The 26721-nt window shown below is 42.5% G+C and overlaps 1 protein-coding gene across 12 annotated transcripts in view; it reads left to right on the forward strand.

Moving 5' to 3' along the window:
* P2RY6 (pyrimidinergic receptor P2Y6) overlaps positions 1-26721 on the forward strand; it is a 576187-nt gene that overhangs the window by 525995 nt on the left and 23471 nt on the right. Inside the window, exon 6 of one of the 12 annotated variants that reach the window (XM_044071280.1) lies at positions 6193-6228. The exons of 10 other annotated variants lie outside the window; for them this stretch is intronic. The gene's annotated coding sequence lies outside the window, so the exon portion shown is untranslated. Of the gene's footprint in view, positions 1-6192; positions 6229-6678; positions 6703-26721 lie in introns of those variants that run through there. One more of the 12 variants, XM_044071287.1, reaches the window with a different exon arrangement.

The following is a 26721-nucleotide window of genomic DNA, read 5'->3' on the forward strand; positions in this document are numbered from 1 at the left end:
TGTCATTACCTCATTCTACCTAATCCAGGGAGAACAATTGAGAAGGCCAACCCAGTTAGTTTCTGCTCCTCCTTTCCCCCTTCCACTTTACAAAAAAAAAAAAATTCTAAGCTTGTTTCCTGCCTTTCCTTTAAGTCATATAGTCCAGATACAGATTTGCTGTATCCAGGACTGTTTGTAAGCTTCTGAGCCCCCAAGCCTTTCTGTGTTGGAGGGAAGACTTCTAGCTTAATTTTGTTTCTTAGAACTAGCCAGTTTTCTGGTTTCAGCACTCAAATCTATTTCTTTGAGCTCAGCAGTTGTTCAGAACTCATTGTAAGCACTAAATAAGCTACACATTACTACAGCATTCAACTTTCCTCACTTGTCTAGAGGAAAACAGTTTTTAGTACTTAATAAATAAGCACCTATCCAGGCATGTCTAAGGGTCAGCTCCCGGTGTTTTCTCCTGTCTATCTGATGAATCTGGGCATCTTGGGGCAATGCAGCAATTGCCTCATGTGCACAGACAACCCTCTCCTCCTACCACCCAACACTACAACCTGTGAGAGATGCACTTATATAGCCAAACTGGAAGCAAAGCTCTCTTCACCCAAGACTGGACTAGACAGTCAAAAGGAGAAGGTAAACACTTGTACCACACCACACTCATCACATAGTCCCTCAAAACTTACACCACCAAAACACACACATAGAAACACAAAACACATACCTACATTCACGGAGGCTCTCAAAAAAAATCTGCCCAAGCAACAGGGACCTCCAGAGCAGAAACGCAAGCAACCTCCACCCCCCCAACACAACCCAAATGACCCACAAACTCAGTGTGCCACTCAACCACAGCCCATAAGGCATAGCAATGTACCCAACACTCTAGTCATAGGTGACTCTATAGTCAGGCACACAGATGTTCCACTCACCAGGTTAAACAAGGAGAAAGTTACTGTAAGCTGCCTGTCAGGTGCCAGGATCCGCTACATAACGCATGCACTCAGGTCACTCCACAACAAGTAGAAATATGACTCTGTCATTGTCCATGTTGGTGTGAATGACCTGAGACGTACCTCCCTGGGCTACATGAAAAGAGACATGGAGGACCTGTTCGATCTTGTAGCCCAGGCAGGTATGACCCTAGCCCTGAGTAGCATCCTGATGTCACCCAGAATGATACCACAGTACAAGGACAAAATGATTGACTTCAACAATTGGCTAAGCTTCTCGTGTCATTCTAACATGATCGACAAACCACGATGCTTTGCCAGAGATGGCCTGCACCTGTCGCCCTTGGGATTCCGGATACTGGCTAAGGCTCTTGCCACCTGTATAGTGCCTTTTTTAGGCAAGATTCAAATGACAAATTCACCACCGTAACAGGTACAAGCAAGCAAAATCTGAGGGTAATGCTACTTAATGCTGAAATCTAAACCTCAAATGCACTCACTCAAGGCACTCCTTAAAATGCAGAACATCGACATCTGTGCAGTGACAGAGACCTGGTTCAAGGCTCCATTGAGCACCCCTGCATTACCAGGCTATAATTCATACTACACCTTTCGGCCACCTAACCTGGACCGAAGCACTAAAGGCGGAGGCGTGTCCATATTCTTTAAGGATATCCACACCTCCAGGTTAGTTGCTCAGCATAATGCATCTGAGATTATCCAAGTGCAACTAACTCTGGGCAAGACCGCTATCCAAATTGTAACTTGCTGCAGTTCCCCCACCGTGCTTCAGGATTCCCACTCCTCATTTCTTGATACAGTGGAAAATATTAGGGTACAACCTAACACCCTAATAATGGGCACCATTAACTGGGAAAACTACTCATGTACCAACTCTTGTGCTCAACGTTTTCTGGAATTCATAAATTCCAACCCCTTGGATCAGCTTATCCACACCCACACCAGAGGCAACAATGTCCTAGACCTGGTCATTACCAACATGGATTACCAATGTTCCACACCAGAGGTCAATTCCTCATTGGTCAGATCTGGCCACAAACAAATCACACTAGACATCCACATCCCACCCCCACCCCCCATTAGGGAAACCACCGTAAAAAATTTCTCCAAAGCCAACTTCACGCTTCTTAAGACAGAAGTGACAAACTTCACAACACCCATGCTGACAGACAATAGAGGTACGACTGCTGAATCCTATACAATTAGACTTTATAAGCACTTACATGAGTGCATGGATCGTGCAATCCCTAACAGAACCAAGATGCTGTCCTCCAGAAAAAGGAAGCCAATCTGCTGGTCCCCTGCCATAAACAAACTCTACAACAGAAAAAAGAAACTGTTGCAAAAAGGAGTAAAATCCCATGATTGGAGGAACTCCGTGGTCAGCCTCAGTAAGAAGCAGAGATCCCTCATAAAATCCTCCAAAGCTAGTTACGAAAACAAAATCGCCACTGATTCTAAAGACAACAACAAAGCATTCTATAGCTATGTCAAGAATCTTAGTGGCAACACTCAGATCTGCTCTGAGTTACAGCACAGTGGCAGTAAATATACAGAACCAACTGATATTGTCAGCATCGTGGCAGATAGGTTCAGTGCTAACTTTACCCCTCTCCCATCCCCGAAAGGGCCCATCTCTATACCGGAAGAATGCAAAGTTCCTGTAATCACGGCTGCACAGGTAAAAAACACACTCTCAAAAGCCAAGAATACAGCATCCATGGGACTTGACAACATCCCAGGCTGCGTTCTACATGAACAACAGAACAAACTGGCACTCCATCTAAGTACCATGTTCAATCATAGCCTCACCTCAGGCTTTGTGCCCACTGAATGGCACACAACAATGGTTATCCCACTTCATAAAGGGGGAGCCACCACTGACCCCGGGAACTACCACCCCATTAGCCTGACAAGTCTGGTCTGCAAGGCTATGGAATGTATCATAGTGGAATTTATAAAGAATGACATTTGTTATCTCTGGAACCTACCCAGTTTGGGTTTGTAAAAGGCAGATCATGTCTCCTAAACCTGATAGACTTCTTTGAATCGGTCACCAAAACCATAGATGAGGGTAAGGTGGTTCACACAGCCTATCTAGGTCTCGTCAAGGCTTTCAACACCATCCCCCACTCTGGAGTTATAGATAAACTCACTAAACTAGGTATAAATCCCTATGTCACAAGATGGGTTGCCAACTGGCTCACTGATAGTACCCACACTGTGAAAGTAGTAGACTCTAAATCCAACTTCAGACCAGTGACAAGTGGAATACAGCAGGGTTCAGTCCTAGATCCTCTCCTGTTTTTTATCTACTTCTCTGAAGTACAGGCTAACACAGAAGGTCTTTGGCTAGCAACGTTTGCAGATGACTGCAAACTAGGAGCCATAATCAAAACTCCTAACGATGTGGACATCCTACAAAAGGGCCTCATTGAGACAGATTCCTGGTGTCAAAGCCATGGCCTCAAGCTCAATGCCAAAAAGTGCATTGTCATCCCTTTTGGTAAAAACTCTGTACCCATGAATTATCACATAGGCGGAAGTCTACTTAACACTGAAAGTGTGATAAGAGACCTTGGGACACAGGTGGACAGTAGTCTCTCCTTTGATAATCACATCGCCACAGTAGTCAGGAAATCCTTGTATATGGCACACCTCATCACAAAAGGTTTCTCATCCAGGAAAAAAGAGGCCATTGTTCCCCTCGACAAATCACTCATTAGACCCATTGTAGAGTACAACGTCCCTTTTGTTATGTACCTCACAAGACATCTACAACAACTGGAAAGGCCACAGAAATACCTCACAAAGAGGATTACTGGCCTCAAACAGATGCCCTATGCAGACCATCTCAAAAAACTCCAGCTTTACTCTATTGCATATCGCCTACTCAGGGGCAATCTCTGCCTAAAATACAAATCTGTGTCAAATGCAGAGCTGCATGGACATGCTCCACTTAAATAAATCCCAATACCTCCGAGCTACACGCTCTAGGGACCTAAACCTTGTTACCACAATAAACAGAACATGCTATAGGGATAGATTCCTGTCCCAGAGACTTCCCGTACTCTGGAACAAACTACCTATCTATATCAAACAAAGCTTCTCATTAGCACTCTTCAAGAAAAATCTTGATGATTGGATGGGGGATAGGAAATTCACCCCGGGGATCACTTCTGTGGCTCTGCTTGACAGGGGCACAGGAAAATAATTTTCTTGGGTGGCAAAAGCCAGGGTACCGTTTGGCTAGGCTTATATAGGCCCTAGGGCCAATAGCCTAATACCTAACTATGAGCCTGTGTTACCTTAAACATCATTACGGGCATAACCTTCCATTTTCTACGTCATGGTTAAAAAGTGCCTCACTAAACAAAGAGACTGGATGGCTGCATGCAAAAATCCCATTCCAATAACTAGGGAATCATATTGGTCAGCATCCACAAATGTAATCAGATGCAAGCACCTGGCTGTAGAAAACTCCAAAGTCCTATTATTATGCAAGACTGATGGATGCTGTTTTTGGCATACTTATGTAACTCCTGATAAAAGTAATAGAAACAGTGTTCAGAATGTAATAAAATATCTTACTGTTTGTAAAGTTTTTATTGAAATTAAAAGAATTCTATGCTTTCCAGCAGTACAGAGGATTTTTTTCGTGTTTCAAAATATCTTACTGTAACAGAATGGGTGAGAAACATAATCCAATATCAGAATCAACAGCCTGAAATGCCACAAGTGCACCACTTTAACAGACGTGGACTATTTCTTCTGCTGTCACCCACTAAAGACTGAATATTGTTATTACTCTCTTAGGGCCGAATTCCGTAAAGCTCACAGATTCCTAACAAAAGTATTATCAATAATGACTCAGTATACTAAGGATCCATGTCTATATCACGTTATCGAAATCTTACTACATCGAATCACTAAAAGTCGAACTCTAGTGATCGATGTAGTAAAACATTGAATAACGCTTAAAAAACAAAAAGCAAACAAAAATAAAAACTAACTAGCATAGGCAGGGAGGCAAGCCCCACCCTGTCCCCCACCCCCCCTACTTAAATATTCCAACTCCGAGACCACACTACATTGAGGTAAACGGAAACCTCCCCCTACAGAGATTTCCGTTTACCTGCACGATGTTCTGCACTTTCAATGTTGTGGTGCCGACAATATCAGCTTCGATATTGTCGGCATTCGACATCGTGAAGTAGGCCCTAAGGATCCATGCTGTCTGTAGCCTGGTTACAGATCCTGAGGTTTACTCACACATTCTGTACTTTCTCCAGACAGATTATTTATTGTAGCATTTGAGTGTGACATGCAACCTGACTCATGTGGCATAAAGCTGTTGTCTTTAGACCTCCATTCAAGGTATATGTGATATCAGGAGTTCTAATCACAATGCTATTATGTTATGTTAATTTTACCAAGTTATGTATGAAGGCACTGATGTTACTTGTATTATGTCACATTAGTATTCAGTGTACACAGTGTTATGCAGACACTTTCAATGCACTGGAATACGTAATGTTTATGCTGACATATGCTTTTCACAGAATTAAATCCATAATTGGGCTTAAACATAATCATGTGCATATCAATGTCTTTCAGTTGGCCAACTGTCCTAGGAGTGACAACTTATACCTCCAGGAAAATGACATCATCATTGATGCTCTCCTGGAAGGACACTCCTAGGCCATTCAGATGGTACTGTTTGGAGAAATGAAACCTGGATGGACCTCACAAACATGATCAGCAGCTGGAGGCCACAACCAATCCCATGAGGCCTGTAAATGACACTGCTCTGACATGATTCTTCGTACAATCAACTGAGTGACATGTTAAGAGAGATTGAGGGATGCCACCAGTGGTGGACCACCTCTGACCCCCCCAATAACATCACAGTATTTCAGCCTCACTGCATACAGCATAAGGGGAGTAACACATCCCTGTGGTGGGCTTGAAGCTGGAGTTCCAGGACGAACATGTATGCATTTATTTCCATTACATGTATGTGTATTGTGGCAGTCATTGCATATTACTGTAGAATGAATATTCATTTATTGCTATTTCTGATTTACAGCAGCAGAATTGAGCCATGAGCACACTTACACACAGAGTGAGGATGATGAACATAAGTGTAATTACATGTATTGGTACATTTGATTTACAGACAGAGCAGTCTAAACAACGTTTGTAATGCTGTTTGCATTATTATTCACAGGTCCGTCTACTTCGGGCCTACACCAGGGATAGGCAGGTGAGTGTCTTTGTACTGTTACTGTTAACAGTACCTTGCTAGTGCCTCCATTTCATTTTATGGCACTGCCGTTTACTATTATATTGTTGTTTCCCTACTATTGTACACTACAGGTACATCCAGTGGAGGGGCAAGCCATGCATTTACAAGTGCAGACAGACCAGGTATATTATAGCAACATTGACATAGCTTCCAACAATGTGTAGCACACTTGATACCTGACATTTATGTCAATATTTGTCAATACAGGCCGATCTGATGTACAATTGCAATGTTCCTCACATGAGTATTTGCAGCCAGTATTACTGTGTTGTATATGTGATGCTGTCAGTATACATGACTGTCCTGTGTTTCTCTTTACTTTCCCACCGCAGGAGTCTGTCAGTGGTATCCTATTACATATTTCATACCTTTCCGTGCTGTCAGTCCTGTAGTTGACCTTCATTAATACTGTGTCCTGCTTACCATTCCTAGGTCAGTCTGCATCAGCATCCTCAAGTGCTCATATGAGTGGTATATGTATGTCACATATTCTGTATGTTTTAACTGTGTTCACCTGGTTAATGTTGTAAATGATGTGATCAGTGATACTGTTTTTTCCTTCCCTACACTAGTTGAAGTTCATCAAAGTTCAACACCACTATCTTCGCATAAGTGTTTGCAAGGTGTGTGTGTGTGTGTGTGGGGGGGGGTTGTTGATTTTTTATGCATTACATATGTCATGTATGTTAGCCATATAAACTGGTTATATACCTATTTTATGTACATTCCGTGGAGCATACATACAGTAGACTGCAAGTGAAGCCATTATTTGTAACAGTGCAGTAAGATGTGTATACCATATGTCTTTGATGATATCCATCATATGATGTAGGCACATTGGCCTGATCTGTGTCTTTGTATCTTGTAGCACATCAACAATCTGTATCATCTAGCAGCCCATCCAGCGATAATGATATTGTTCATGATGTGTCTCAGCATGGTATTATGGCACCTGTCACAGAAAGACCTTGAGTCGTTTGGAGAGTCTATCCATAAGGCTGACAGTGATGTTGCAGCAGATGTAGCCTCAGATGTGGACTTCCACTTGTCTAGCCATTCAGAGGATGCTGCCACAGTGGATGTTGAACATGGTGAGACGCTGACCAACACACCACAACTGAGAGCACTGCGGCTGGCAGTTCCATACAATGACCAGAACAGAGCATCATGGTAGACATAGACAAACAGATGTTGTACATGTCCAGGTGTCAGATGGTGTCTACATCCTGCTGCAGGCAAATGAGCAGTCACAACAATGGCATCATTCAGACATGCCACAGATTGTATGGGGCACCAACTATGTGTCATGCATGAAGGACAAGAGCCCAAACACTGTGAGATTATGGCTGCATTGGCAGCTCAGAGTGAGAGTCTGCTAGGTGTGGAATGGTCAGTGGAAACCCTGGCCTTTACTGTACTTCAGCAGTGTTGTACTACCAACAGGATTCTGCATTCCATGACTGTGCTCAGCAGATTGCAACCAGTGAGATGCAGGCCACCTGTCTGCAGAAACACCGTTGGCTATCAAGAACCATTGTCTGTGGTCCAACCTGTACAGAGTGCAACTGCTGGCCCATCTGCTGAGGTCTTGCCAGTCACAAGGCCTTCAACTTACAGTCATGCTCCTTCATCTCAACATGGTGTTGTACCCGCATCCATCTCTGTTATGGAGAAATCAGGGCAAGGGTGGACCATGGTGTGAGACAACAGAGAGATTGCCCTAGACTGTTCTTGGCAGGATATGTTATAATTATTTTATGTATGATGTTCAGTGTGTACTTCTAGTGGGTACCTGTTGTCAGACACGATATGTGTTGCTGTGTTGGGGAGACACCTGAACATCAATGTTCAATTTGTGTACTCTTGTACATGTGGCTTGTCATAACTTAAATATTTTGGTCAGACACTGCTGTGTTGCCTGGATCTCCACTTGTAGCAGCACTCTACATTGCTGCACCTGTGACGTCTGTCCCCTATGTCCTTCTGCTCCTCCTACGAAACCTGGTGGATGTCTTCTTCAGATATTTGAAGTTCTTGGGGTAATTCATCTACACCTGCAGCTGGAAGACCACCATTTGCTCTGGTAGCATGTTGTGCAGCATGGCACACACTGTTGTTATCTGTGCTGTCTTCTCAGATTTGTTTGGCAGTGCACCCCCAGATGTGTCCAGATATCTGAACTGAACTTTCACTACACCAGACACATTCTCTGCTGTGCTTCTGGTTGTTGTGTGTGCCCTATTGTAGGCATCATGTGCAGGGTTTGATGATTCATGGTACAAAGTCATTAGCCACAGCTCAAGTGGGGCGGCACAGTGATGCAGTGATTAATGTTGTCGCCTCACAGCAAAAGGTTCTCAGCTTCGGTTCTCGGCTGGGATGCCTTCTGTGTCGAGTATGCATGTCCTCCCTGCATTCACGTGGGTTTCCTCCCGAGTACTCCAGTTTCCTCCCACATTTCCGAAGACATGCATCTGGAGCGTTTCTCCCCAGGCCTCTCCTGAAAATAGGCTCTGTCCTAGTCAGACTTTCCTATTCAACAAATGTTAAATAAAATAAATAAATAAATAAATAAGTAGATAACCACAGTCACCTGTTGGGAATAAAAACACTTTTAGTCATAATGGATGTTGTTGAGAGGGGTATCCTTAACTTGCATCCTAGCTGTGCACCTATACTTACACAGTAGCAGTCCCTCGGGCATTTCACCTTGCTGGAATGGAGCCCTCAGCCCACTTTCTCTTCAAATAACATCATTATGGACACTTCCAGGGTGTGTTGCCATGATGTTTGTTATGCTGCCATCTGCTACGCACACAAATTGGCAGTAAATGGATGGCTATCCCTTTCTGTTTATGTATTGGTCTGCTTCTGGATGTACTGGTGTCTTGACAGGTATGTGTGTGCAGTCTATTGCACTGAGTACATGGGTAGGTTTGTTATATTATAGAACTGGTGCATTACACTTCTCCCCTCCATGGGGGTGGGTGGAAAGAGTGTGTACTCATCCACCCTGTTGCACATTGCTTCAATGAATTTTGCCAGTATACAACTGGATGCCATCTGTGATAGTCCCACAGCATCCCCCATGTGTCTCTGGAATGTCCCAGATGTCAGAGTACCCAGGCTGAGATACACTTTGGTTTCAAGGGGGATGGGGTTTCCTCACAGGGTCTGCACAGACATGTGTGGGGCACAGATGTTGCAGACAGCCTGCACCAGTCGTCTGTCTAGTCAGTATCTGTTGATTATTTGCTGATCTGACAACTGGTTTAATTGTAGTCTTGTTCTGAGTCTAGCTTGCTGCCTTCTAGGATGCATAGACGCAACCTTATTTATGGCTCGCATTACTGCTGCCTGTTGCAGTATATTAACAGCAGGTTGCATTTTTATATGGGTTTTTTTTTCTATTTTTCTATGGATTTTACCGTAATCCATAGTATTCACTTGAATTCCTTGACATCCGAACAGTATACTCCAAGAATTTTACAAACGGAGTCGGCATGGCTGTTTGTCACATTTGATCCGTGTTTCGTGCGCATGATATGTTTTGGAATCACACTGGCGTGTGAGGAATACCTAATTATCCTATGCTGAGTACTCAGTCTTCCTTCAGTGTGACTTCTGGAATCGCATCTGCAGCAGGTGTGCTGAAGTCTTTCTTCAGAGTGCTGTGCTGTCCACAAATAGCTTCCGTGAACTTTATGGAATCTGGCCATTAGTTTACCTGTAAATTATAAAACATACAATGCATTTCACTACACTTTCCATAATAGAACACATGTAATGTATATGTTTGTACTTAATGCATTCAGAGTTATTAGAGTCCAAAGTGCAAATGAAAAATCCACTCAGGTAATGGTATCGGTGCCTCATCATACTCATAATCAGTTGTTTGAGAAATAAGCATCCTTGTTTTATATTCATAATGAAGTAATTAGATTCAACATAGTAAACATGCAAACAAGTCTAATCAGTCATTGGTTATACTCACAACTTTGCAGAATATGAAAAGTTGACCCAAAGTTCCATACACTGCCTCTTATGGTCAGAATAACCAAAAGTCATCATGAAAACAAAATGCATCCTCTCCATCTAGTATAGCTATCGGTCAAGCTGATAACCAGCAAACTTAAACTACATTGTTCTGTGAAACAGCACAATTAAGTAATGTTTTTTCCATAATTCTGGATGGTAAGCAGTTATATCGGATAATGCATTTTATGTAAAAACAACAACAAGAATATGTTTTACATGGGTTTAACAGTCACTCGAGTTATTCATCAGGCACATCACAGTTTTTGGCATATTCACCAACTTTCTTAGTTTATGAAATCATGTTTTACATGTCTTATTGTCGCACAGACGTATAAACACAATCTGCTGTCAAATGGGAATTATTTACTAGATATGCCAGCCAACACGTTGATGTCAGATAGAGACATCACTCACCTGTTGTAGCTATGACAGAACACAAGTGAAAGAGGATATAAGTGAATGGTGCCTTTGACTGACCACTGACCAGGCTATCAGTTCATAGGTGACCTTCCCGATGTTTAAAGCCCATATGGGAACCTATATTAGGTAGGTTAAGTGTCTTCAAAATTAGAAGCACTTCATGGTGACACACATTGAGTTTTTACAATGTTACACTGCTCATAGCTGTAACAGTGCAGTTCTAATGACTATGTGAATTACTCAAGAGTTAATTGTAAGAACATTCCAAATTTATATGATTCAGTGTAAGAAAAGACATACCAATGTGAAGGTGACATCAATATACTTCAGGTAAAATGGCTGCACTGGGTATTTTTACTATCTTGGAAAAAAAAAAGCTTGTGGTATCTAGGGAACAGAAGATTTTCTTCGTGGTTCACTGTTGCTGTCATCAAACTTGGGTTGTCTACCTGCAGGTAGCCCTCAGTTGGCCCGAATACCAGAGTCTTGGGATTTCTCCGTCGGATGCTGTCGCTTCTTCCATGACATCAGGTTGTCAGGGGTATAAAACAGGCAGCCGATGCTATTACATCAGTCTTTCTTGCCGAAGAGCCCGAAGCAGAAGCAGTTCGCAAGTGCCGGTCGGCCGCTACCTGAAATTTTCATTTTTCGGGTTTCAAACCTGAAGTCTTCTAAAGCTAAGGACCCCGTTAGGGATCCTTTTTTCTTGCTCTAACCAATTGTCTTGCCTGTGGAAATCAAATACCCCACAGAGATTTTCATTCTTGCTGCGTCACTTGTTTAGGCCCAGACCACGACATCCCTCGCTGTCAGTTTTGTGCCTTGTTTAACGCCCGAACCTTTCGTCGTCGGGCTGTCTTTGTTGCTAAATTCTTTCACTCTCGTTCTCTGTATTCTGAAATGGCTTCGATAAGCCATCCGACTACCGATATTCCGAAAAAACATAAAGATAAAAACAGAGACAGACCGCATAGGTCTAAAACTGCTGACGACACTTCCATAAAGCTAGTCGCCAGTCCGCCGGTACTCAATGAGGAGCCTTTGCAGCCCCTAATGCCTGCATCTGTAGATTTGCAGGCCTCTGCTGAGACCCATTCGGAGTCCGGTATGCCGCAAGATGCTTCTTCGACTATGGAACTTGCAGATGTCTCTACCTTGGTTGGGTCTGGAGCTGCTGTGCAGGCACCAGCTTCTGAGGGTGTTTTCCGACCTACTGATATTCGAATTAAACCGACAACTTCGTTTTTAGCTAAAACTACCGAGTTTCTTAGGCCCAGAGTATGCACTACGGCTAGAAAACTGAAGACCCAAGCGCATGCTCAAGCTCCCAAACGCTTAGAATGGCTGAAGACCTTATTACCCTAATTAGGGGAAGCCAGCCTTCCCCTGCTAAGAGACAAAGAATTGAGTTATGTTCTGATTCTTCAGACCAGGAGTCCAATGACTCTGACCCTTCTGATTATCAGGACATGCCCTTATCAGCCTGTGAGGATTCAGGTGCAGAGGAATCCATTCCCTGTGCCTCCCCTCCAGAGGAATTTTCTTTTGGTGAAACCTTGCATACTTTAAGAGAGCATTTTCGCTGGGAATGCCAGGACTACCCTCAGTCCAAAAAGAGACTCGGAGAATTTTTAGAGTTGCCTCAGCACAGGCCTCTAGCTATACCCCCTGTCCTGGATGTTGTAGATGATGTCTTCATGGAATCCAGTCTTACTCCAGACACTTTACTCCCAGCCCCTAGAAAACCTGACAGGTACTACAGAGTACCTGATTCTCACAAATGTATCTTCAAGAATCCTACTGCGGATCCAGAGACCCATTTCCCAGGAACCTAAGGGTATTACGGCTACTACAGCCAAAAAACCCTACCCCTTCAGACAGGGATTCCAGAGCTCTAGACAGATGGGGTAAGAAGGTATATACCTCTGCAACTCTTGCCATCAGGGCATTGAATTGCCAGTTTCATATGTTGAAGTACCAGCAACATATTATGGAACTAATTAAACAAAAAATGGGGTTATTTCCAGATTGTGCAGAAAATAGAGATTTACACGAGTTAATGCATTTTGCAAACCAAGTTAGTAAACATACTTTGCAGTGTGGCTTTGATGCCCTAGAAGCATCTTGCAGGACTGCAGTCACTGGGTCTGTACTGAGAAGACATGCTTGGCTGAAGGAACAAACATTGCGAGATCATGTCAAATCAAAATTACTAGATGCTCCTTTAAATAAGGACTGTTTGTTTGGCACCAAAGCAGAAGAGGTTCTTAAAAAGATGGAAGAAAAAGCTAAATCTATGCAAACTGTTAAAGAATTCTTACAAGTGCAGCCATCTAGATTCAGTAGGCATTGGCCTTCAAAAAACTGGTAATTTCCAGCCCCTTCCAGGCCTTCTCAGTCCAAACCCAGAGGAAACAGGCCACCCAAACTACAGTCTCAGTGTATGCAGAGATCTAAACAATGGAGTGCTCCCACCTCAAAAACAGGGAGTGGTAAGCCACCCCCTTATGGATAAAGCTCACAATGACTTTTCAATTTGCCCCTAGGAGGAAAACTTGCCCTTCATGCAAAAAACTGGATGTCCATTACTCAGGACCGATGGGTCCTAAACATTGTATCCCAGGGGTACAGATTCTACTTCCATTCACTGCCAACCCCAAGCGGGTTTCCACACCTTCCTCCAAACCAGTGGGCAGAGGCTCAAAAGCAAGTACTTTCCCTGCTTAATATCAGAGCTATTTAACCTGTTCCAGTAGAACAAAGGGGGCAGGATTTCTACTCCAGACTTTTCCTGGTTCCCAGAAAAGAGGGCTCTTGGAGCCCAATCCTGGATCTATCAATTCTCAACACCTTTCTGGTGGTCCCAAAATTCAGGATGCTTACACTGCAACAGCTTCTCTGTATGCTAGCCAAGGATGCCTGGTTAGTCACTCTAGACTTAAAATAATCTTATCTGCACATCTCCATAAGGGAGTCATGCAGGAAATATCTATGCTTCAGAGCAGGCTCTATGCACTGTCAGTTCTCTGCACTTCCCTTTGGCTTATCTACTGTGCCCAGAGTATTCACAAAGTGCCTGGCTCCAGCCATTTCATATTGCAGGCAGAGAAATATACAAATTTTCCCATACTTGGCCGATTGCCTGATTCAGACGGACAGTCAGGAATTGCTACTTCAGCACCTGACATTTGTAAAAAGCCTTCTCACTTCATTGAGGTACACCATCAACGAAAAGAAATCACAACTGATTCCCAGTCAAAAGATTGTATTCCTGGGAGCAAGCTTGGACACAACTTCCCAGATGGCATTTCTCACTCCAGAAAAACAGGTCTATCTGACCAACTACTCAAATGGGCACCAGAACCCTGCTATCTGCAAGGAAAATACTGCAAGTCCTAGGGTTCATGGCCTCATGCATTCTGCTAATTCCATATGCAAGACTGCATATGAGGAAACATCAGTGGTACTTAAAACGCCTTTGGTGCCAACATTCTCAGGACCTGGAAACAGCCATCCCAATCATACCTTGTCTAAGGGCAGAGTTCCTTTGGTGGGCAGAAGCATGCAACCACAACAAGGGACTGCCTTTCACTCAACCCCTCACCGCCCAAACCCTGACAACAGATGCATCAGACTATGCATGGGGGGGCGCATATGGCAGGCAGATACATTTAGGGCCACTGGAGCCCAAGCCAAATTCCCCTGCACATCAATCTAAAAGAGATGCTAGCTGTACAGAATGCTCTGACAGCCTTCAAATACCTAATCCCTCCAAGACAGCTGCTGATAAAAACAGACAGCACCACAGTTATGTGGTACATAAATAAGGGTTACCTGTCCGATATTGTTGACACGAGAATAGCGAAAGTGCATTACATCGAATGGGTAAACGGAAATCTCCGTAAGGGGAGATTTCCATTTACTTCAATGTAGTGCGGTCTCGGAGTTGGTATATTTAAGTAGCAGAGGGTGTGGGGGGGGGGTGCAGGTGGGTTTGCCCCCCTGCCTACACTCTTTAGATTTTATTTATTTATTTATTTATTTTTTTGTGAACATTCAAAATTTTAATGGTTCGATCATTAAAGGTCAACCTTTAGTGATTCAAACCATTAAACTTTCGATGTTCTAATATAGACCCATAAACAAGCAGGGGGAACCTATTCCTAACCACTCTGTAGGTTAGCCATGGCCCTGTGGAACACAGCCTTGAGCAACCAAGTGCATCTATAAGCTCATTTCCTGCCAGGCAAACAAAATTCACTGGCAGATGACTTAAGCGGAAATTTCCTAGACCCACACGAGTGGAAATTGGAGCCCAACACCTTCAACCTTCTAATCCAAAGGTGGGAGACACCGGAGGTGGACCTCTTTGCCTCCCCCGAGAACCACCAGTTGAGCAGATTCTGCACCAGGAACCCTCACAGCAGGGCTTGGAACTAATATTTATTGCGATATTGTGATCATAGATGTATTATTTGAAATATATTTTGTTCTGAGTTTCCCCCTTGTTAGCTTAGTTCAGATAATATTTGCAGATAATAACCCATAATGACTGGTTTTAGTACTGTTGCATCTTCTACCGTAGTTTGTGTTTCTGATTAAAATTGCTTTAGTTATTTATTTATTTATATATGTATGCATGTTTGTTTGCTTTCTGAGGTGGTAACTGATCCATAATGATGATTTTTAGGCTCTGCCTGGGTTGTTGTAATAGAACAAGCCCACAGGTTACATAAAGTTGGCAGGGATGTACAACATGCCTAGCATGAATGGTTGCTTTGTATACAATGTAAATAATACAGTATAGATGCAAAGTAGAGAAAATGCAGTCCAATAGTAATAATAATGTGAACTGGAAAAAAGGAGAGAGAAAGTGAGAGATTGGGAAAAATATTTTGTAAAGAAGGAGTAAAAAGGAAGTATTTTGGAACGGTAACTATGTACATAGATGCATGTTACAGCCATCTGTAAGTAGCTGATTAAGGTTGTCAGGGGCGGTCTAAGGTATTAAAGGAAGCACAGTTATGTGGCCTGAATTACTGGATTTGAACTCACTTTATTTTGCAAGTATGTTGTAAATAGTGATCTGAATCCAGTGTAAGTGGGGATATCCTTTAAGTTGAGGGATAGCTCTTACCATAGTTTGTAGCTAGAAGAGAGAAACTGTGGTTAGTGCACTGTAGTTTTGTTCTGGGTGTTTGAAATTTTGGTCCTGAAAGATATTGTTTTAGTGTGTGTAAGTTGGGGTACTTAGTATGAGTTGAGCAGGGACGGTTAGACACAGTCTTAGTTTGGGAGCACTAGATAGATTAGATAGACAGATAGATAGATAGATAGATAGATAGATAGATAGATAGATAGATAGATAGATAGACATATGTGTGTGTTATTATATTTCATTCACCATAGATATTCAGATAAAACATATAACCACCTGTAATGCTGCATTATATTAATTAGACAGAAAAATAAGTAAATGTTTTCCTATTAACATAACTTTGTGGGGAGAAGGATTGAATCCACCAGCATCCTGTCAATGTGAGAGCAGGGCTTTAACATACAGTCCCAGGTGCCCACATGTGAAATGGGATGCATGCAGAAACTTAACATTAAACAGATATATGTTTTCTTTTATGGTATAGCAGTAATGATAGAAGTGACACTGAAACATGAAAGTTGTACGTTTTGTATTAATCCTTACTGCTGCTAATGTTAAAATCAATACATTATGAAGCAGGTGTACACACCCCAGCTCACTCTAAGGAGCTCCAACCATCTCCTGTATAGCTGCCTATTTGCTTCAGTGTCTTCAGGCATTATAAATGTAAAGACAGCACTGTATAATAATTACAGATGGCATTAAGTGCTGGTTTAAATTTATACCTAACATATGTTATACTTACAGTATATAAGCAATGTCTGCTTGTTGACTTCATCCTGCCGTCAGCATAGAAGGACAGGATTGTGGTGCCTCATGTCACTGTGCTGGAGATAACACTGTTCACCTGTGCATGGGATGCCAGTTGCAAGGGTGACAACATGGGCTAGACCGTTCCGGACTGCAGCTGTCTTAAACTGAGGACCTGTATAGTTCTCCTGCATAAGCCTCTGGCTGTAATCCTTATAGAGGAGGTAAAGAAATATATTTCTGTTCTCCTCACACCACCTCTGCACTCTGAAAGAGCACTACCCTCTCTTTCTCCAGCTAATGTCTCAACCTGAAGAATTTCAGTGAAAAATGACAGGCAATCAGTGCCTTCAACAAGTCTTACATGCCCCATCTTCCAGACAATGGTGGCATTTTATTTGTGTGATGATGACAGCCAAAGAAAATAAACTCTTTTTTTCTTATGGTTCATAGTGTCATTTTAATGTGTGAAACATGGCCATCCTTAATACCAGTGTTTGCTATTCTAGCAACATGCTCTACAGTGTGTCCAGATGGTTAAGTATAAAAGGAAACTTCACCCCTTATTAAAAGCATAGACTGACCATGCATATGCAGTGCAGCCTGCAGGAACCTAGGCACCTGCATGGTATGGAGTAAAAATCTGCGCATTGTTTACTAGCTGTGCTCATCACACAAACTGAGAGATTCAGAAACAATAATGAGATAAGCCCTAATTTGTAATTCTACAAGATGTAAGTGTGACAAGAAGCACATAGCCTTGTTGTCATACAGACTAAAACAGTGCTGCTAGAATTTGACTCCAGAGAAGTGTGATTTTTCAAAGCAAATTTCTTCAGCTTAAGATATCAACTTGTATAAGGTGAGTGCTACCTCTTACAAATACATTGTTTTGTATTACAGATGCTTGTATCTGTTCTTTAACTTGCTGCCTGTAAGTGATGTTAATTTGTCGATACTTTTATGTGTGTTGACCAAAGTGTATTAAGCGGCTGAATGCAGGGGTTCAGTAATTAATAGTCTGCAGAATTGACATGCTGGGTGCGAAACATACCCCTGAGCTTAGATTCAGTGTGCTGTTCAATATATTTTCCATTTGGAAGCCTTGCACATATGTCATTAGCCACAGTATCGGCAAAAGTGTTAGTGTAATGGTCATGTATCATTTGTCAGCTGCACTTCGATTATTTTGTGGGAATATGTGGTGAGTTAACCTTGATGCTTGACATTTATTTAAAGAGTGTGGATACAGATGTCTGTCAGGCACACACACATTTATTTTTAGTTTATTTGCTTATTTATCCTTTGTTGATCAGGTTAGTCCCACTAGGCTAGTGGTATCTTTTCAGGGGATACCTAAGATGGTATTTATACTACAAATGAAAACATGGGCAGGACACTGAGGAACTTTCTTTACTCTCATCACGTTTGGAAAGGTTTACTTTTGCCAGGATTTATTACAGAGACTTACTATAAATAAACTTTCAGTAAAAGGGATATGTTATATAGAAGAAAGGAATATGGATTATGTTCCTTTTGTAAGGAATTTGAATCTTCTGAGCATTTTTTTGGGGGGGCTCTGTAAGAGTCAAGAAGGTATGGTATCTACTAAGTAAAGAAAAGTTACTGGGGATTATAACAAAAGATTGAGGTAATATATTTATGATTTTATATGATTATTCTTAAAGCAAAGGGGAAGAAAATGAGATGGATATTTGTTTGGGGTTACTTAGAAAATTTAGTGTGCAAGAACAAATTCAATTTTGTTTTATTTAAACTTTTGGAATTTAGTGGACATTTTGAAGAAGAGTTGAAGATAGCTATGGATTCAAGAGTGGGTAGGTTATTTTTATATAAATATGTAAATAGATTTAAAACAAGAATATAAATATGTATGTGTATATAAAGAGAAACATTTAAATATTTGTATATAGTACTGTATATACACATTTTTTATAAATAAAGAATCCCTACTCTTTTCAATAGATGCTGTGGGATCTTTTCTGTCCACTTGAGCGAACCCCAAGTCAAGCAGATGGGATCTTGGTTTAACATTTAATCAGAAGAACAGCACACTCACTGCTTCACTGCAGTGTCAGAAATGCAGACCCCTGCAGTGGGTAGAGAATCCACAGCCTTCTATTCTTCCAGCATGCTACCTGTTGCAATACTCACATTGACAATTACAGCATGCTATATGACCTAGGGGGATAGTAACAGTGATAGGATTTATAAGGTTCATGCAGAAATAAGACTAGTAATTTCACTGTTTCCATACCAACAGAGCAATGCCTACAAAACAGGACACACACAAAAAAATACTACAGCTGATGAGCAATTGATACCTAGCCAAAAAATAAAATTCTTAGTGAGGTTGTTCTCCATCACCTCCATCTCCATGGACAGTGCCTCTTCAGCATTCTCCACTGTGACCGTGCCTGGGCGGAGATTGTCACCAATTTTAATGCAATGGTTGGGTAGGATCACAGAACAGGAGCCATGACACAGGAACATAGGTAGCATGTGGTGGAACAACTTCACATGGAGGTAGAGGAGTTTCTGGACTCTCTTAAAGGCAGTAGAACCTACACAGAGTCCTTTAGTGAAGTGCTGGATGATGAGCAGAGCTGGACAGGTCCCATGTCATATCCACTACAGATGTCCTAAGTATGTAGTCCTGTTTTAGTTTAGCAGATCTGTTTAATGATTAGTCACTGTAAAACTCAAGTAAATCAGTCTGACTTATGATATACAGGTTCACTGGCGATTCAGTGGCCACAACTATCTTTACAAGGTATGGGTATGAGTATTACTGCTTGTCATGCTTATAGTTGTAAACATATCAGTTGCATGTCTAATTATGGTGCTGGGTCATACTTACACTGGATATTTTATACTTTGGTGTATATGCAGGTGGATCATTCTCCGACACCAGCACCATGGAACTTACCCCTGTCTGATGTTGGAGAATCTGTAACCTCTAATAATGATGACAGGAATGAGCAAGCACAGTAACAGGATACAAACTTTGTGCTTGCCACAGGTAGTGTGACCTTCGCATCCACTACACAGACCATGGATACAGTCTCTATGCCTGTGCATACTCAGGCTACACAAGAGATGACAGGATGATGGCAACACTATAGATCAGGAAAGTGTGCTGGCCCTCGGTAGACAGATGTCTGAATCTGCCTGCACTCATAGGTTCATAGGATGTTACTAGGCTAATGGCCCTAGGGCCTTTACAAGCATAGCCATGTAATAACCCGAGTACCCGTATTAAACATAGTTAGATGGTCATTGTTATCAGAGTGATTCTGTGACCAGCACCGACTGCCCCGGTTTGTGAGGGACATTGATGCCTCTCCAATTTTCCCAGGGTGAATTTACGATCGCCCATCCAGTTGTCAACGTTGCACTTGAATAGGGTCATTGAGGAGCTCTGCTTCACATGGAGTGGAAGCTTATTCCAGAGGAGCGGTAATCACTGGGAGATACATCTGTCTCTCCAGCTTGTTCTGTTAATGTCACAGACTAGGTTGAGATCCCTGGAGTGCGTTATTCTTGTCCCATTTGATTTGATATGCAACATTTCCGTTAGGGCAGGGTCCGAAACTGCTCAGTAGGCCAGGCACAGGTTGCCTCTCAGCAGCCTGTATGATACAGAGTACAATGACAGGACTTTCAGTCTTTCCATGTATGTAATATTTTGGAGGCCCCGGATTATCTTGGTTAGAAACCTCTGTGGTCTGTCCATTTGCTACCAGTGTCTGGTGAGGTATATATAGAAGGGAGCATTGTACTCAATTAGTTGTCTTATAAAAGTTTAGTACATCAGAGCTATAACCTCTATGGTCTTGGATTCGATGCTGTTATTTATGAGATGCACAGTGTAGAATGCTTTTCTTACCACAACGGACACATGGTGATCAAAGTTTAGATTGCTATCAACCTGTGTTCCCAAGTCTCACACCATTGAATTTGAGCTTAGAGGGGGTACTAGCTATATCATAATTAGGAGGGGCTACTTCTTTTCCAAAGGGGATAATGAGGCATTTATTTGTGTTACATTTTAAGCTGTGAGTTTGGCAGCATTCATTTGTCTTTGTCAGCCGATCTGTAATATGTTAATATCATTGGGGGACTGTATGACTCGCCCAGTTTACAGTCATCTGCAAACTTGGTAAGCCACAGGCCATCTGTCTTCACTTGGACTTCAGAGAAATAGATTCCAAACAGCAAAGGCCCCAGCACAGATCCTTGCAGTACCCCACTGGCAACTGGTCTATTGGTGGAGGTGGACTCCCCAACTTTGACAGTGTGCGTTCTGTCAGTGAGCCAGTTTGCTACCTATCTAATAAAGTATGGGTTAATCCTCAGCTGGGACAGCATCTCTATGATACCTGAATGGGGGACGGTGTCCAAGCTTTGGCTAAATCATCCAGGGCTTTGGTGTCATTGTCAAAGAAATACACTAGGTTTGATAAGCAAGATCTACCCTTGACAAAACCAGACTGGGTCAGGTCAAAGGTTTGAAGGTCGCCTATGTCCTTGTGGATAAGGTCCATGATGATTCTTTCCATGGCCTTACAGATAAGACTGGTTAGTCTTATGGGTCGATGGTTCCCAGGGTCAGTAGATGGACCCCCTTTGTTCAAGGGGATTACTGCTGCTGTTCTCCACTCTGCTGGGACAAAGCCAGTTCTCAGGCTATGGTTAAAGAGAGTGCCAAGCGGTTCCACTAGGTCTTTTTTTTAAATGTTTAGTAAGTAGCCTGAGATGTTATCTTGTCTCATATAGGCTGTATATTTGGCCTTGGAGACTGCTTGTATGACCTGCTTTTTGGAGATACTCAGTAGAGGACTGGTGTCAGGAATGCTTTTGGTATGTCTGGAGGGGACGGGGGTGGGGGTGGGGTGAAGTTATTTCCAAATCTGTTGGCTAGCAGGTTGGAAATGTCCTCAGGTTGAGTGTGAAAGGTGCCGTCTACTATAAGTTCAGCACACAGCTGGGCATTCCCTTTTAGGTTTTGGACACAGCTAAAGAATGCCTTATGATTGTCTTTAGCTAGAGATGATAATTTAGACTTGTAGCTACATTAGAGGACTTAACAAGATATCTGATTTGCTTGCTCAAGTTGTGGAGCAAGTTTCCTCCTTTTCTTAGATATCAGTTTCTTTCTTTTGTTGTATAGCTTATTTATACTTACAGTCCACCGGGGTGGCTTGTTTTTTTGGGAAGACCTGGTTTTGTTCCTGTTAGGTGCAGCTGAGTCAATGCATTTGTTTAAGTGGCTATATAGGGCATTTGTGTATTCCTCTGAATAGGAGTCATTGTTTGCTGTGTTGGCAGGGACTTTGAAACTTTTTTATACCATCGCTTAGTAGGCAATAGTTTGCTTTGGAGAAATTTTTCAGTTTTTTTACTCCTGTGGGAGTATCAGGTTTGATATTTACTTCAAACAAGACAGGTTTATGGTCTGACCTTACCAGAGAGGGCAACACACAGGGGGTAGTGCAGTGACCCCCCCCCCCCCATGTTCGTGAACACTAGGTCCAGGATATTTTAGCTCCTTGGGGGGGGGGGGTGAGCCAAATGTTCAAGGGCATTTGAATTAACAAAGTCCAGGAACCTCATGTTTGTGCTCATGTAAGTCGCCCAATCGATGGAAGGATAGTTGGAATTTCCCATGACCAAGTTGTTTGGCTGTATAGTGAGCAACTCTAACAAGTCCAGGTAGACAGTGTGCTTCTGCTGATTTATGGTGGGGGACTTGTAGCTAACGATGTGGAGGGGTATTTTCCCCTGTAGTTAATTGGACCTGGAGCAACTCAAGATATTTGTACTGTATTTGGATTTAATGAAGATGGATACACTTCCACCTCTGGTTTTTTCACATACATTTTGGAGTCTGAACATGTGAAAGGCACTGTAGCCTTGTACAGCCAGGGTACTCTCAGCGGCCTTGAACCAATTCTCAGTGACTGCACAAACGTCAGTATCTTCCAGCTTGAGGAGTTCTTACAGGGAGTGCAGTTTACTGTTTAAGCTAATAGCATTAAGCAGCATGACCTTGAGTTTGTCTTTAGTGGTTTTGTTTACTTTGGAAGTTTTGTTGTTTGGGCATTGCCTAAAAAGGCACTATAGGGGAGGCAAACATCTTTGCCAGTATCTCAAAGCCTTAAGGGGGCAGATGAAGACCACTCTGGCAAAGCAATGTGGACTGTTGACCATATCTTCCCTGGCAGACTGATACTGGATCCCCCTGGAGTGACACCAGAAACTAAGTTCATTATTAAAATCAATCATTTTTTTTGTCTGTATTGTGGCATCATCCGAGGTGAAGGTAGAATGTTGCTTAGGGGTAGGGAACATACCTGCCTGGGACACATAATCTGAGAGTTTGGTCGTGTCTCTCTTCATATAGTCCAGAGAGGTACTTCTCAAGTCACTCACGCCAACATATACTAAGACAGAGTCATAACGGTACTTGTTACTAAGCAATTTGAGTGTGTGTGAGTGTGTGTGTGTGTGTGTGTGTGTGTGTGTGTGTGTGTGTGTGTGTGTGTGTGTGTGTGTGTGTGTGTGTGTGTGTGTGTGTGTGATTTGATGGACCCTACCACCTAACAGGCAGCTGACCGTGACCTTCTCCTTGTTCAGTCTGATAAGGGGGACATCTGTGTGTCTCACTATTGAGTCACCAATGACCAGAACATTAGGTTTTGAGGTGTTTTGCCTTACTCGCTTAATTTTTGAGACACTGATATATGTGTTGTTATGTGTAGTGGTAGATTCTGTTCGTGTACACATATGCATATGTTGCTTGCGTTTGGGAGGTCTCTGCTCTTTTACCTCCATGTGTGTGGGTTTGTGTGTCTTGACCTTAGCTTGTATGAGAGGGTGGTTGTGTGTGCTGACAACCTGTTGTAGGCCTTGTATATTGTTATGTGAGAGGACTGATTCTAATCTCATGGCATAGTTACATCTCCCACATGCTGTATTTGTTTGCTTTAGAAGCAAGTGGTTGTTAGTATACATGAGTCAATTACTACATTGCCTCTGGATGCCCTTGTCAATCAGGTTGGCTGGAGAAATGGTGGAAAACTGTCCATCCATTATGGCAGGTATGTATTGCAGTAACTAGTGGGGATGGACCAGGGTTTGCTTGTGAGACTACCAAAGGAGCTATTCTGTGGAGGGCTAAGGGTGGAAGACTGCATCGGTACTTCAGAATGAGCAACTGAGTTGATCGCTAGGTAGCAATGCACAAATGTGTTGCGCACAGAGAGCCAGTGGAGCTAAGGAGGGTTCTGTAGCAGATATCAAAGGAAAATTGTGTTTCAAAGTGTTTGCATCTATACACTGCAGAGCTAAACCCTGCAGCATTGTGCTACACACAAACACGGGGCTAAAACACAAACAAGATTAAACAGTTTCAACACAAATTAACCAATAGGAAAGCCCAAAACTGAGCCATTTTCCAGCAGTCTCCAACTCACATAGGTTGTGGGCTGCACACTTCTGCCACAAGGGTGCAGGAAGGCCTTCTTAATGTGGGATGGCTGATTTTAGTGCTCAAGTAATGTCAAACAGACTAGATTCAGAAAATCTGAATCTAGCCTCTGCTATGAAACACAGAAGTACTAAAAATTCAAAGTGCACAAAAAAACAGTTACAGCAGTAAAAGCAGCAAAAATGAAGCAACGATTAAGCAAAAATACAATTCAAAAAAGTACAGTGCAAGCTTAAAATATACCTATTTTTTGTTGAACACAGTGGATGCTTTGGATTTAGTTCAGATTCACTCCAGATGTCTGGCTAAAATGCAAGCAAAGTTAAACAGTTTAACACAAATTATCCAATAGGAAAGCCCAAAACGGAGCCTTTTTCCAGCAATCCCAAACTCAGATGGGTCCTGGGCTACACACTTCTGCCATAAAGGGTGCAGGAGGGCCTTCCTAATGTATGATAGCTGGTTTTAGTGCTCAAGTAATACCAAACAGTCTAGATTCAGCAAATCTGAATCTTATCTATGCTACAAAATACAAAATTACTAGAAATTCCAAGTGCAGGAAAAAACAGTCACAGCAGTAAAAACAGCAAAAATGAAGCAGCAATTTCAGCAAAATACAGTTATAAAGTGCAATGCCAGCTAAAAATATAAGTACTTTTTGTTGAACACAGTGGATGCCTAGGATTTAGTTAAATTCACACCAGATATCTGGCTTAAATACAAGCAAAGTTCTAAATAATGAGCCTTCTACAAGGGGCAGAGAGGTCCACACAGGGGAGTTGGCAATGGGGTTTGCTGGAGACATGGTTACCTCCCCCCTGCTGAGGTTGTGTTTTCATAGCTGTAGCCCAATATATGTTCAGGGCCATCATGAAGGCGTAGACTAGTGCTAGCAAAGCCATGGTAGAGACAGAGTAATCCAGTGTGTGCGTCTGACTTATGGGTATGCATGTTTCATATGTGTGATTCATTGGATAAACTGAATCACACACTGAAATGTGCAATATCTTCTTTTGCTCATCTGCTAGGAATGAGCGACTTTCTTCAGAGCCAATCATGAGCTTCATCCTCAGATGGTAGCCAGTATAGCCATGGAGATATGAATTCCTTCTCCCACAGTGCTAGCACTTCCATAGCAACACCTGTTGTGGAGGTGTCTCCTCTCATTAGAGGCCATCCCAATGGTATTGGCCATTGTTTTGGTGGCACATCTCCTAGCAGATGTTGTCTGAGGTCATGCAGCTCACTAGCATCAGTCAGGGTGGTGGTATAGCCAATGTAATTCCTGACAGAAAAAGCTCTTGTAAGTAGGGAAATGCACGAGATGTTACCATGCATGCCCTGCACCTGTCCAGTAGTCAAGCCACAGTGCTCTACTGACTACTGAAACTGTGTCCCTGCAGACCCACACTCAAATCACAACAGCACCCAGCACATCACACACACACATCCACTGACCATGGCCTTTCTTGACATTAACTCTCCCCACATACTAGTTCTTATGCTTCACATAAATGCACTTTTTTCTTTTTATACTCCAGCATTCACAGTCGCACACTTCCATGTGAAAGACATACACTACTGTATCTCCCTTCTGCCCTCATAAAAATGCTAATAACTGTGCCCTATTCTTTGTATATTGTTACACTGGTTGCCTATGTCTGATGCACAGAATGGCTAGCATACACATGAGAAAGCACAGACTGATGTTACATAATTTTTATTGTAGTGTATCTCCTTAACTCTTGTTTACTATTTTGTAAAGATATGTGCAATTCACTGCCTGTTTGCTAATGCCATGGTATACTGTTGCCTGCCTCCATCTGGCATGACCATCCTCTGGTGCAAGCTCCTCCCCTAACTTCTCATCTGATTCAGCCTCCACTACCTGTTGTGATCCAAACTGCTGTCCCTACAAGAGCCCACCTTGTTGTAACTGCCTCCTAAGTATAATGTGTAATACTGCACACGCTATCAGTATTTTGGCATATATGGCAGGGTCATACTGTAAGGCACCATCATATGAAGCTTTTAACAGCCCAAACACATGCTCAGTAATATTTTTGGTTTGCAATAGTGTATGACTATACCCATGGTCTGTTTTATTGTGTGGATTTATGAGTGCCACAAGCTAGGGTTCCAAAGGCATATCCGATATTACCAACAAAATACCCCTGTGTGAGTCACCCCTCACAAACTGATTGGTACATTTTACACCAATCCTCCCCAATGTCACATGTGTGCCATATGTGGAAGTCATGAAAACTGTCTGGGTGGCCTGCACACACATTGCACATAATACCTTGTGCATTACAGAATACCTGGCAGTTGATGTCATTTGATGGAGGGAGTCCCGTCACATAGCTCCTTCCTAGTTTACCAGATGGAGCTCTTTATTTCAATGTACATGCAGTCTATGTCCCCCAGTACCTCAGTGGGAACTGTTTATATAATAAAAATCCCAAATGGTGATGGCTTTCTCCTGTTAGGAAGTTATGGACCACAAATGCTCCCCCACATGCTGAAGCATGACATCAAGAAACTGATGGAGTATTCTCAAGGTAGATGCCCG

This window comes from Protopterus annectens, chromosome 5.part0 (assembly GCF_019279795.1).
Source record: "Protopterus annectens isolate FY-2018-M chromosome 5.part0, PAN1.0, whole genome shotgun sequence".
Lineage (NCBI taxonomy): Eukaryota > Metazoa > Chordata > Ceratodontiformes > Protopteridae > Protopterus > Protopterus annectens.